The 9,847-nt window shown below is 45.5% G+C and overlaps 1 protein-coding gene across 4 annotated transcripts in view; it reads left to right on the forward strand.

The window, feature by feature from the left end:
- The window catches only part of LOC147014234 (contactin-4-like), a 588,183-nt gene that overhangs the window by 524,511 nt on the left and 53,825 nt on the right, over nt 1-9,847 (forward strand). The window lies entirely within an intron of this gene.

Genomic DNA, 9,847 nt, shown 5'->3' on the forward strand with positions numbered 1-9,847 from the left:
TACGTATCTTCTCTATTCTGACTGGCATATCTGAAGGTTAATTGTTATATTTGCGCAGTGTGATAAATATATACTAGACATTGTGTATTATGTATTGTGTTCATCAAAAAAAATAATTTTTTTATGTTTGTAGTGGTAAATTACCCTATCTCAAAAGAGTGTGCACATCTCTCAGATACCTTGTTTCAAGTTCAATTTCTGGTAAAACCAATGCGACTAAAGCTGCTCTTTTAATTTCTGGTCCTGTGTCGTGGTGCAGCATCATGGAACACTATGCTTGAGAGAAAATCATCAATATGTGTACAGGAATGCATAGATGGAAGGAGAACAGAAACATATCAAAATATCGACCAATTACTGCACCATAGTCTGAAGAAGGAAGGCAGACATAACAATACACACACAACAATACACACATACATACATACATACATACACATACAGCTCTGGAAAAAAAAATAAGACACCACTCCAAAAAAAAATTCAATCAGCATCTCTACATGTATGGCAGCCATTCCATTCCAGTGTCTGTTGAATTCCAACACACACACACACACACACACACACACACACACCTCATTCTACTTAGTGTGGTACTGATTTGGTGATCACCTGAACCGAATCTTATTTAACAAGGAAAAGTATAAAAACCACTGCTGTAGTCATCACTATCCTCTTGCAATAGGACCAGCTGGATGGCAAAAACAGTGCTAGTAGTTCCTCAAAAGTAATTGGAATCAAAAAAATAACTATTGACCATGCTAAAAGAGTTGAAAATAAAAGTTTTGAGTGAGGAAAAGAAGGGTTTAATTCTGGCTTTATTGGCAGAGGGATACAGTGAGCAACACTGTTTAATGATTTTAAACATTCCTTTAATTTAATGTTGTGGCACGTTTGTTGTGGCACATTAATGTTGTGGCACGTTTAATGTTGCTTCCATCCTTAAAATTTCAAAGACGGCGGTTCATAAGAACAAAGGGCGGAGGATCTCCTTGCGAGTCAACGGCCATCCATATCTAGTGCCCAACTGTGTCTGCGGATGTCCTCCTGCAGTTGGGTTACTTTTTTATTAGGAGGTTGGTGGCAGGATTTGCACTCCGGCCACCGTAAAACCCTTCATTCCGCAAAACACAAAAACGCAAAAAAAATCTGAAAACCCACTCCATGGGAGTACCTCCTGTGCAGCTTCCCTTCTCAGGGCAGCTCAACGGATGACGGGATTGGGGCAAAGCCTTCGGGACCGCCAATCTTTTATGATAGGAGGGAAACAACGGGGTAACATCCCTGGGTCAAATTGCGGGAGAGTGTGTCAGAGTGGTGCTGAGGTGTCGTCCAGCAGACGGTGGTCTCCTTGGGTTAACCTGAGGCGGTCCCTTCGGGTGGGTGCCTGGAATGTCCTATCCCTAAGAGAGGATGATCACCTGTCTCTGTTATCATCTGAGCTCAAGCGTTTGGACATCGGGATTGCAGCACTCTCTGAGTTTCGGAGACCGGATTGCGGTGAGATAATGGTGGGTGGTTACACCTACTATTGGTCTGGTCGCTCTGATGGTTACCATTCCCAAGGAGTTGATGTAGCTGTGTCCAATAAGCTGACCCCAATGATAATTGAGGTAACACCGGTCAACGAGCGTATTATGAGATTAAGGATTCGTCAATCCTTAGGTGTCATTTCCTTGGTCTCTGTTTATGCTCCGACTGAGGAGAGTGATCTCACCGTGAAGGATGCATTCTACGCCACACTCGAGTCTGTGGTTGATCACTGCCCCAGACGAGATAAACTTCTACGCTTGGGGGATTTCAATGCATCGACTGGAACTGATAGGGATGGTTATGAGGTGTGTGTTGGTCCCCTTGGGTCAGGAACTATGAACCAGAATAGCACTAAGTTCCTTGACTTTGCAAGAAGTCATGGACTTAGGGTGGCTGGTTCATGGTTTCAGCGCCCACAAGCTCATCGCTGGACTTGGTATTCCAACGCTGGCGGTGTGGCAAAGGAGATTGACCATGTCCTCATTGATGGTCGTTGGAGGATGATCCAGAACTGCAGGGTCAACCGGAGTGCTCAGTTCCTCAATACTGACCACAGGCTTGCTGTAGCAACTCTAAAGCTGCACCTTAAATCCTGGAGAATGGTACTATCCCAGCCTAGGCTGGATGTTGGCAAGTTCAGGGATGAGAGAGTAGCTGAGGAGTTTGTGAACAGGCTGAGTGGACACTTGGGGGGTCTGGATGCTTTGGGGGGACCTGAAGAGTTGTGGACTGCCTTCAAGACCACCGTCATTGATGTTAGCGGTGGATGTCTTGGAACTCACCGCAGTGCAAAGAAGAATTTTGTCTCTCAAGGGACACTGGATACCATTGACCAGAGTCGCAGGGCCAGGCTGAATGGCAGAGCTGAGCTGCTCAGGGAGCTGAGGCATAAAACTGTACGTGCACTGAGGGTGGACAAGGAGGCCTATGTGTGAGGAATCTGTGAGGGGGTAAAGCATCACCTGTGGACAGGTGATTCTCATCCCATTTACAGGGGAATTCGCGCATTGCGTTCATCCAAGCCCATCCATCGGAGCACTGCAGTTAGAGCAGAGAGTGGTAGGCTCTTGACAGAGGAGTCTGAAGTGAAGGCCCGCTGGGCCGGTTACTTTGAGCAGTTGTACCAGGCTGATCCCCCAGCTGTCGAGTTGGATGTCAAGGGTGTTACAATCCCTGTTGCTGACCCTCAAATCAACTGTGGTCCACCTTCGCTTGTGGAAACACGGGCTGCGGTGAACCAGTTGAAACGGGGCAAAGCTCCAGGGATCTGTGGCATCCATGCTGAACTTCTCAAGGCTGGTGGAAATGCTGCACACTTGTCATTGCATGCAGTTTTGTGCTCTGCCTGGAACACAGGCATCATCCCAACTGATTGGAAGAGGGGCCTTGTTGTTCCTCTCTGGAAAGGGAAGAGTGATCGCCAAGACTGCAACAACTACCGAGGGTTGACGCTGCTCTCAGTGCTGGGCAAGGTCTTTGCTCGGATAATTATTGATAGGGTTCGCCACCATCTGCTTGAGCACCAGCGTCCAGAGCAGTCAGGCTTTACACCAAAGAGGTCAACGATTGACCGTATCCTTGCTCTTCGTGTCCTCACCGAACGCAGACGAGAGTTTTGGCAGGGGCTGCTTGCAGCCTATGTTGATCTCTGTAAAGCGTTCGATTCAGTGAATCGGGATGCCCTCTGGAGGATTCTTGGTCTTCGTGGAGTGCCACCAAAACTGATCAACCTGATGTCTGAACTCTATTCTGGTACTGAGAGTGCTGTGAAGTGTGGTAGTTCCATCTCTGACTTATTTCCAGTTGTTACTGGAGTCCGTCAGGGGTGGGTACTGGCCCCCACACTATTCAGCACTTGTATGGACTGGATTTTAGGGAGGATGTCGGAGAGATCAAGCTGCGGTGCATTGTTTGGGAATGTCAAGATCTCGGACCTTGATTTTGCAGATGATGCAGTCATCTTTGCGGAGACTTTAGACATCCTTTTGGAGGCCCTCGAGCTGCTGAATGAGGAGTCGGAGCCGCTGGGATTACGGGTTTCTTGGGTCAAAACTAAGATCCAGGCTTTCGGTGACATCTTGTATGCTGCTGTCTTGTTTGTGTCTGTTTGTGGTGAGGATGTTGAGGTCATGGAGAGATTCACATACCTTGGCAGTGATATTCATGTCTCTGCTGGCTGTGAGTCAGAAGAAAATAGACGTCTGGGTCGGGCCTGGGGAGTCATGGATTCACTGGATCATGGGGTGTGGCGCTGCCGGTACCTGTGCAGGAGGACGAAAGTCCGAGTCTTCAGGTCCTTGGTACTTCCAGTCTTGCTCTATGGATGTGAGACTTGGACTCTGACCAAGGATCTGAGACAGAGACTTAATTCCTTTGGTACCAGGTCTCTTCAGAGAATCCTTGGCTATCGCTGGTCGGATTTTGTGTCCAACGAGCGGTTGCTGAGAGAGACTCGGATGATATTTGTTACCTGCATAGTCCGTGAGCGTCAGTTGCAGCTGTATGGACATGTGGCTCATTTTCCTGACGCTGATCCTGCTCACCAGATTCTCTCAACGAGGGAGTCTCATGAGTGGAGGAGGCCAGTGGGCCGTCCACGTGCCTCATGGTTGCAGCAGGTTGACCATCATCTCAAGGAGATGGGGATGGGTCTGGCATCTGCCTGGGGGATGGCCATACGGAGGCCGCTGGAGTACCGGCGGAAAGTGGACGCAGCGACGCGCTGTTCTAGCACAAGCTCCCATACCTGACCAGATAAGAACAATAAAGGTCAAGCAGCAGACATTAGGGACAACAAAGCTACAGACTGGCAGAGGGCAAAATCGACTTTCCACTGACAGGGATGACCGCCAACTCATTCGAATGTCACTCAACAACCGTAGGATGACATCAAGTGACCCACAAAATGAATGGCAAATGGCAGCTGGGGTTAAGTGCACGGCGAGGACAGTTCGAAACAGGCTCCAAGGGGCAGGGCTGAAGTCGTGCAAAGCTAGAAAAAAGCCCTTCATCAATGAGAAGCAAAGAAGAGACAGGCTGAGGTTTGCAAAAGACCATAAGGATTGGACCGTAGAGGACTGGAGTAAGGTCATCTTCTCTGATGAGTCCAATTTTCAGCTTTGCCCAACACCTGGTCATCTGTGGCTTGTAGGCCTCTCCAGGTCTCCGTCTCACCATTAGTGTCTCGCACACACTGTGAAATTTGGTGGAGGATTGGTGATGATCTGGGGGTGCTTCAGCAAGGCTGGAATCGGGCAGATTTGTTTTTCTGAAGGACTCATGAATCAAGCCGCGTACAAGGTTGTCCTGGAAGAACACTTGCTTCCTTCTGCTCTGACAATGTTCCCCAACTCTGAGGATTGGTTTTTCCAGCAGGACAATGCTCTATGCCACACAGCCAGGTCAATCAAGGTGTGGATGGAGGACCATCAGATCAAGACCCTGTCATGGCCAGCCCAATCTCCAGACCTGAACTCCATGGAAAACCTCTGGCATGTGATCAAGAGGAAGATGGATGGTCACAAGCCATCAAACAAAGCCGAGATGCTTGAAGTTTTGCACCAGGAGTGGCATAAAGTCACCCAACAGCAATGTGAAAGACTGGTGGAGAGCATGCCAAGACGCATGAAAGCTGTGATTGAAAATCAGGGTTATTCCACAAAATATTGATTTGTGAACTCTTCCTCAGTTTAAACATTAGTATTGTGTTGTTTAAAAATGAATATGAACTTGTTTTGTTTGTATTATTTGAGGTCTGAAAACACTGAATCTTTGTTGTTATTTTGACCAGTTGTCATTTTCTGCAAATAAATGCTCTAAATGCCAATATTTTTGTTCGGAATTTGGGAGAAATGTTGTCAGTAGTTTATAGAATAAAACAAAAATGTTCATTTTACTCAAACACATAGCTATAATAGTAAAACCAGAAAAACTGATAATTTTGCAGTGGTCTCTTAATTTTTTCCAGAGCTGAAAACATACAAACACAGATATATTATGTACTGGTAAGTACTTACAAAAGCTATTTTATTTGAAGTTATAAGCAATTGACTGATTTCTCAACTGCCCGGATCAACAGCTGGGCACCTTTTGTCATCGAGGTTTCGATCCTTTTGGCCAGAACCTCTCCAAACGGCGGATCCACGACCTCAGTCGCAGGTCCACATCAGTAGATTACTCAACATCATTTGACCCACAACCTCAAAGTTGTGTCCAGACAGTCAACACAGCAATACAATATCCTTATTCAAACTTATTTGATTATTACTTTTATTTGAAGTATTACTCCGTATGAATAACTTTGATCATACACGACTTTATATGATAATATATTAAGTGATAAACACTTTACCTTGAGGACATTCCATGACACAGCACCTGCATCTAACCATACACTTAAAATGTCATTAACAACCAGTTTTAACATGCTGCACTGCATATCTCAGCAAGCACCAACAAATTCTTTTAATCATTATTTATAATGTATTTTATAAATAATATTTATTTTTTGTATTTTTATCTAAATACCTCCATTATTTATTACTATATATTCATTCCGAACGCTTCAGACGTACAGGGTATTTTCATTCCATTCTAAAGAACCTCCTACTTGGTGATTTGGGCACGATCGACTGCCATTTGTTGTGTCTGTCAGACGCATTCCACTCGACAGAGATCTTCTGTGCCTGGTGTTGTGCTGAAAAGGGCAACCCTTATCATGGAGTTTCGCTGGTAAATGATTCGACACCCGATATTAGCACATTCGTGTGGCTCATCTCTAAAGAGCCCTTCCTTGCCTTTGTGATACCTTGCACGTCTCACGTTGCCTTACGCTGGTTGTTGAAGCTTGTCTGAAGAGTCTGGAGTCGATTTCACCTTGGATCCTTCATCAACATTCCTGCCATCAGCCCTGCCAGGTTCCATTGGGCTATTCAGCTAAGTACATCGGCAACTTACCATTACCTTGTGGCATTCGAACTCCTTTCAGACGTATTCTGTCCCTTATACATTCACAACTCCGACCGCTGGCCAACGCTAATGCAGTGCCCACTGATGCAGTGCCCCCGTTACTCATTTTGCTAACCTCGTAAGGTCGATGGGCTGAGTCAACCCGCCTAGTGTTAATTCAACAGCAGGAGAGGGGATTGAACCTTAGATGCTCAGATCTTATGCCAGCCACCCTAACCGTAAAACCAACACCAGACTGCAGCAATGAATGTTCAAGTGAAATAAAAAAAAATTCTTCCCCAAATATCACTTTCATTTGCAGAGTTTTGTTTTTTTTGTTACAAAATGGACAGGATCACCCCCAAAAGGCATATTTGGACAAAAATTTATCAAAAATTTATGGCCTCCTCCCATCCCACCCCTTGAGTGACGAATTCATTGATATGGCTGAAATAATGATGCTATAGATGTTTATCCTCATCGCCATGTCATGAATCTGGGGTGCGTTCAGTTGCCAAGTTTCTTGAAGAGCTCTTGCCAAGTGGCTTAAGCACTCAAGCAAACACTCCATTAGAAACCGTTGATATGGAACCGATGGCTTGGCAAAAGCTAGCTAGCTGCTTGGTAACAACACACCACTTGACATCTCAACAGCATACAGTACATATGAAACACCGACAACACGATATTTAAAAAAAAATTAAACACGTCAAATATTAATCATGAGTATTTTCATTGTAATGAAAACGTTCTTGTTCAGGCCCACACATCCATCAACAGACACAAACTCAGCTGCATGTATTATATTTAACATGTAGTAAGGACATGTGCTATTGATAACTGTCTGTCATACAGCTACTGCAAGAGATGGGCCGTGTCTATTTTAGACTAGATAGGTGAAGGAAGTCCAGTCACGTGTCTCTCGTATCAAATCAGGCGAGAGGTAGACACTCCGGCCACCCCCCACATCCATGCCGTGGCACGTACCCCCTGTACACCCCACACCCCTATCATACAATGAGGAATGAGGTGGAAGCTACAGCCATTTGATGTCCCACTAGTGGAAGGGTGGACCTTCCCGCATAGCCACTCCTGATTGTTGGCGAGTAAGGTGCAAGTGGCCTGAACTGGTTAGTGGCCATGTAGCCGAATGTTTCAGGATTGGCTTTGTCAATTGGCCTGAGACTGTATCTGTGCACGAGTGAAGAACACAATTCGTAGGCATCTGCAGGACACTGATGGCAATGCCTTGAAGGTGGTCTTCTTCTTTATTTGTATGCAGTACAAGGCGATGGGGTAGCATCATTGGTTGTGCTGCTGATGCAATGCCCTCTCCTGGCTTGGGCAGGAATTTGGAATTTGGACACTGTGCCGGCGATAACACGCCTACTCTTCGTGAAGGACACCATGGGATCTTTAACATCCACCAAGGAATGCTTGCGGTTGGAATTTCCATTTAACGTCCATCCAAGGGATGGCACACACAATGATGAATCACACTGTTGACAGTGGTGAAGAGGATGGAATGAGATGGGGGGCAAGTCATTAAATGCGTGGGCTCTTGTCTCTCGCCACCCATTGACTGTAATGCCACACTCCAAACCACAGCCATGAACTTCACCAACTGAGTGGTGGACATGTTATGTTTTTCAAAGGTAATTCTTGATTTAATGTATTATCCTTTAATATAATGGGTGATGAGAGTTGTAAATATGTGACAATAGATTAAATCATCCAGCTTTTGAATAGTGATGTTGCATTGATGGGTTCACTGACCGACTGGATGCAACTGAGGTTGTGGATCTATTGATGTGGGTATTCTGCTGATGTGGATCTGCTACCGAGGTTGTGGATCTGCTGTTTGGAGAGGTCCTGGAATTCACCACATACAAAGCTTTCATCCGCAGCCTGATGGAGCACTGCTCTTCCCTCTGGGCTGGTGCTCCCTCCTCTCACCTTTCTTGGCTTCACGCTGTGGAAACCAAGGCATTTAGGATCATTGGTATCTCCCGTGATGAAGCTTAGTCTTTGGGTCTCACTCTCTCACGGCAGGCAGGTTGATGGTCTTTCTGTCTTCTACTGTCTCCTCTCCGGTTTCACCCCCCCCCCCGCTCTGTCTGCGCAATGGCCCCCACATATTTCTGCAGGGCTCTCAAGGTCCGCCAGCAACCCCCTTCTGATAAAACTACCAAAATCACGAATCGCTGCTCAATTTCCCTCTGTCATTCCTCTTTATTCCCGCCTCTGGAACAAACTTCCATACTCTCTTCAATCCCACTCTTCCCTCCAGGTATTCAAAAGATCTGTTCACCACTATCTTATAACTTCTGCCTTCCAAAACCACGATCTTTTCTACCCCCGTTAATCCAACCCAAACCCACCTCCTTCAAATTCCCTGCTTTCCTTCCTGAAAGTCCTTGTAGTGACCATCTTGTTTACCCCCATGAACCCCACCCCATCCCTCTCCCTTCCACAGATCTAATGTCTCTCTGTTTCCCACTGTTTTGTGCTTCCCTGTCCCACCCCTCTTGTCTCCTGCTCCCTTTGATATTCGTTCTGTGCATTATCTCTTACAAGAGCCTCAATATTGTATATAACTAAATAAATAAAAATGGATCAGAACCCAGGAAGGAAGAACGGTGCCGAGCTGATGATCCAGGTGGTTGGGAATCCATTAAATTGCTTACAGGTTAAGGTTCTTAATTCAGGCAAGGAAACTATATTTTGAGGTTTTAAATTTAAAGGTTTGAATATAGGATGATGTGGAATTAAAATCATTGACAGCAGTCCTTTAAATTATATTATATTTTAGGAATAGCAGACATTGTAAAATTAATAAATAGAATTGTAGAATTATCGTGTGTGTGTGTGTGTGTGTGTGTGTGTGTGTGTGTGTGTGTGTGTGTGTGTGTGTGTGCGTGCGTGCGTGCGTGCGTGCGTGCGTGCGTGCGTGTGTGTGCGTGCGCACGCATTGTTGGTTGTGTTGTTATCTCCATATATGTGGGTTTCAGAAGGTGGAGCAGAGTCCTCCCAGGTCTCGGAGTATACACCCCTGTTTCTGTAATGGGTGATGCTTCATGGACCAAGCTGTGAAGGTTTCTGGTTTCCAAATATATATTTTTTAAGATCTCAATGACGTTCTTCTTTATAATTCCCATTGTTCCAATTATGACTGGTACAATTACTGCACTCCTAAGCTTTTGAGATCTTTTCTCTTCATTTTTGAGGTCTTGGTGTTTTGTCATTTTCTTGATATCTGTGTGGTTTTGGCCAAAATCGCTGGGTATTGAAACCACAGTTAGCAATGCCATCTTTTCTTTTCATACCTAAGTATGAAATGTGGTTGCAATGCTTTGTTTTCTATGTT

Source organism: Eptatretus burgeri, chromosome 13 (assembly GCF_056783735.1).
Source record: "Eptatretus burgeri isolate ZD-2024b chromosome 13, Ebu_testis_v1, whole genome shotgun sequence".
In the NCBI taxonomy this organism is placed as follows: domain Eukaryota; kingdom Metazoa; phylum Chordata; class Myxini; order Myxiniformes; family Myxinidae; genus Eptatretus; species Eptatretus burgeri.